General features: G+C 41.3%; 1 pseudogene; it reads left to right on the top strand.

The window, feature by feature from the left end:
- The first annotated feature begins 3,337 nt into the window (after positions 1-3,337).
- Positions 3,338-3,470, top strand: LOC145267323 (U2 spliceosomal RNA; annotated as a pseudogene).
- Positions 3,471-3,808: the final 338 nt, after the last annotated feature.

Genomic DNA, 3,808 nt, shown 5'->3' with positions numbered 1-3,808 from the left:
TTCTTATATTTCGAAAACAAGAAAATAAAAAGAATATGGTAACTCGCCTTGGAACGTTAAACTAAATAACTTCACTGGTACCTGTGTCATTTTATTTTAGCATGGATGCCCGGCGTTGCGCGAGTGTTTGAAGGTGTATGTTGAGCAACAAAAAAAAAAGTGGTAGTAGGAAGGCAGGCTCGAACCCGTACCGGGAAGGAGGAAAAGAACGTGAAACAAAACGTGACGTCTTTGCTGTTACGACCACCGCCAAACCGGAAGTTATGTGTGTTTAAATTAAGGCTAGCCAATCGAAAAGAGGAGATGACTTTCGAAAATATCGGCGAAAAAAGCGACCTCTCCCTGTAGAAAAGTGGCCAGTTAAGTGTGAAAAAATTAAATTTTTAGCCAATTTTTCGTTTTTTTTGTCGTCTAAAGGGTCGAGCTTCAAAACGATACAGATTTTATGAAAATCCGTCGCCTTTTTCGAAAGTTTTTGGCAGACATGCAAGCATACATACATAGATTAATATATGTGTAGCTCAAATTTTCGAGCCAAACTGATTAAAAATCTTGCCCTATCTCTGAATACCCTCCATGTAAAATTTTAAATGTTTAGACCAGAAATTTTCTGAGTAATTTGGTAGAGACCGCAGAGGTAATTTTTTTAACTTTGATCTCTATTAGGACCCCTTTACATTTATTGTTTTGGGCTCAAACCAAGTTATTAAATTAGATCCAAGGAACCTATATCTAAAATTTCAAGTGTTTATACCCAAAATTGGCGGAGGAGTTTGGTAGAGTTCTCAAAGGTCAAATCGTGAAACTTTGACCCCTTAACAGACAAATTTCTCGCCGAAAATGGATCACAAAGATTTTGCCAAATCTCAGTACCCTGTATATCAAATTTCGAGTCTGTAGACTTAAAATTGACAGAGATATTGTGTAGGGAAATGTACACAGGCACACAGACACACACACACACACACAGACACTTTCACTTTTATAGATATATAGATAGATTATACTAGCATGGCTACCCGGCGTTGCCCGGGTGGAGAGAGGTGGTATCCTAAGGATACTGAGCAACGCCCTAAAAAATTCACTCAAAATAGTAGCAAATGCCCGTGCGACCGCAAAAAAAGAGAAAAGTAGCCGCAGTATGCAGGCTCGAACCTGAACCACGAAAGAGGAAATAAAGGAACAATAAGCTAACGTGCTAAGCTATCACCACCACGACGACTTATGATGTTATGCCCCGTCAAAATAACGTTTTTTTAAACATCCATTCAATTTGCTAGGCGTACGTAACTCGCAAAACTCTCGACGTCATCCCCTCTTTTCGATTGACTAGCCTTAATTTAAACCTTTGCCACTACCGTTTTGGCGATAAACGCAACAGCAAGGACGTCACTTTTTTTTCACGTTCTTTTCCTCCTTCGCGGTACGGGTTTCAGCCTGCCTGCCTACTACCACTTTTTTTTTTTTCCTCAACACACACCTCCAAACATTCGGGAAACGCCGGGCACTCATGCTAGTTTATTCAATAAATATGGGAAAAAACGTTGAAACGTTAATTATTACACACCCCGTATTAGTCAACTTGCGTTTGTTTGTTTGTTTGTTTGTTTGTTTGTTTGTTTTTCTACGTTGCTCGCATCTGAGCGCGACGTTCCACGGGTATTGCGTGTAGTGTCTATACATTCGAAAATTACCGAAAATTGTATGAAAAAAAAAACGAATAAACAGGCCGAGGAACGCGTGCAATAATTTTTGTCTGAAGTGATCTCCTAAGAGGCAAACCTTTTTTGCATTGCAACACGGCAACCAATACGACTAAAAGACAACAGACAAATTACAATCTCTACCAATAACTGAAAAGAAAAGATATTAACTATTGCAAGAAGCAAAAGGCTGTCGCCAATTTCTATAATGTCGATTTTCGCACGGAATTAAACGAGGAAGGAAAAAATAAAACAAAGTCTAATCTGTGGGGGAAAATATCTAACTTTTTTTCCCCGACAACGCAATTATCTTCCTCTCAAGGGTGAAAAATAAAAAGGAAGCGATGATTACTTTGAAGTTTCGTGTGTCTTAGAGTAAGTTTCGGGTTTTATCATATCTTCCGGTTATGAGATTCTGAATGTGCCCAGAAGATTAAAAGCAAACTAACTCCAACATACGAAGTGCCTTCACTAAGTTTCCAGACTTATTTTGTGCAGCTTTTTAGTCGCGTGCAAGCGACTCTAGAAGTAACTCCGTCGGTCGGTCGGTTAGTCGGTTGGTCGGTCGGTTGGTCTGTGGATCTGTCAGTAACAGTTTTGTGCTTGGCCTTTTTGGTTAAGATTAAAAGTATGTTGTTAATATATGCTGTTTTTAGCTTTTAAAGCTTTTCTTGGCCTTCGGGCCAAGATCAAAGTGTAGTCTCTGTTCCGGCAGATACTGCAAGCAAAGACCAGATGTGGGGGTGAACCCACATATAAGACCTTGGTCAATGAATGGGCAACCTTTCATACCAATTGTCACTATCAAGCTCTCCTACTCCCCGAGGAGTTGGTCCCCCATTTCCCCTTAACTCCTCATACAAAAAATCGGCCTTGTCCCTAATTTGCTCTGTGGAGGAGCAAATAAATACTCTTTTCTTGGCCTTTTTGTCAAGATCAAAGTGTTGTATCTATTCCGGCAGATACTGCAAGCAAAGACCATATGTTGGGGCAACCCCACATATAAGACTTTGGTCAATGTAGAAGCAACCCTTCATACCAATTGTCACTATCCAGCTCCCCTACTCCCCGGCGAGTTGTTCCCCATTTCCCCTTCACTCCTCACATAAAAAACCCGCCATGCGCCCAATTTGCTCTGTGGGGGACCAAATAAATACTCTTTTCTTGGCCTTTTGGCCAAGATCAAAATGTAGTATCTATTCCGGCAGATACTGCAAGCAAAGACCATATGTGGGTTTGCCCCCACATATGGTCTTTAATATAAGACCTTGGTTAATGTAGGGGCAACCCTTCAAGCAATTGTCACTATCAAGCATTTCCCCTTCAGTCATCACATTAAAAATCGGACTTCTGCCTAATTTACTCGGTGGGGGGGGGGCAAATTAATACCTTGTTCTTGCCCTTTGGGCCAAAATCAAAATGTAGTATCTGTTCCGGCAGATACTGCAAGCAAAAACAATATGTGGGGGCAATCAACGATATAAGACCTTGGTCAATGTAGGGGCAACCCTTCATACCAATTGTCACTATCCAGCTCCCCTACTCCCGAGGGAGTTGGTCCCCATTTCCACTTCACTCCTCACATTAAAAATCGGCCTTGTGCCTAATTTCCTCGGTGCGGGAGCAAATAAATACCCATTTCTTGGCCTTTTGGCCAAGATCAAAGTGTAGTATCTGTTCCGGCTGATACTGCAAACAAAGACCATATGTGAAAGAAACCCCACATATAAGACCTTGGTCAATTTCGGGGATACCTTAATACCAATTGTCACTATCTAGCTCCCCTACTCCCCGAGGAGGTTGTCCCACTTTCCCTTTCACTCCTCATATTAAAAATCAGCCTTGTGCTTAATTTGCACGGTGGGGGAGTAATAAATACCTATCTTTAATACCAACTGCCACTATCCAGCTCCCCTACTCCCCGGGGAGCTTGTCCCCATTTACCATTCACTCTCACATTAAACATCAGCCTTTTGCTTAATTTGCTTGGTCGGGGAGAAAATAAATATTCCTGTCTTGTCCTTTTGGCCAAGATAAAAGTGTAGTATCTGTTCCAGTAGATACTGCAAGCAAAGACCATATGTGTGGTTGCCCTCACATATAAG

The sequence above is a fragment of the Euprymna scolopes genome, chromosome 42, assembly GCF_053919585.1.
Source record: "Euprymna scolopes isolate OS-2025 chromosome 42, ASM5391958v1, whole genome shotgun sequence".
NCBI lineage: Eukaryota > Metazoa > Mollusca > Cephalopoda > Sepiida > Sepiolidae > Euprymna > Euprymna scolopes.
The sequence above is the reverse complement of the archived record's forward strand: the minus strand, read 5'-3'. Positions and strand labels throughout refer to the sequence as shown.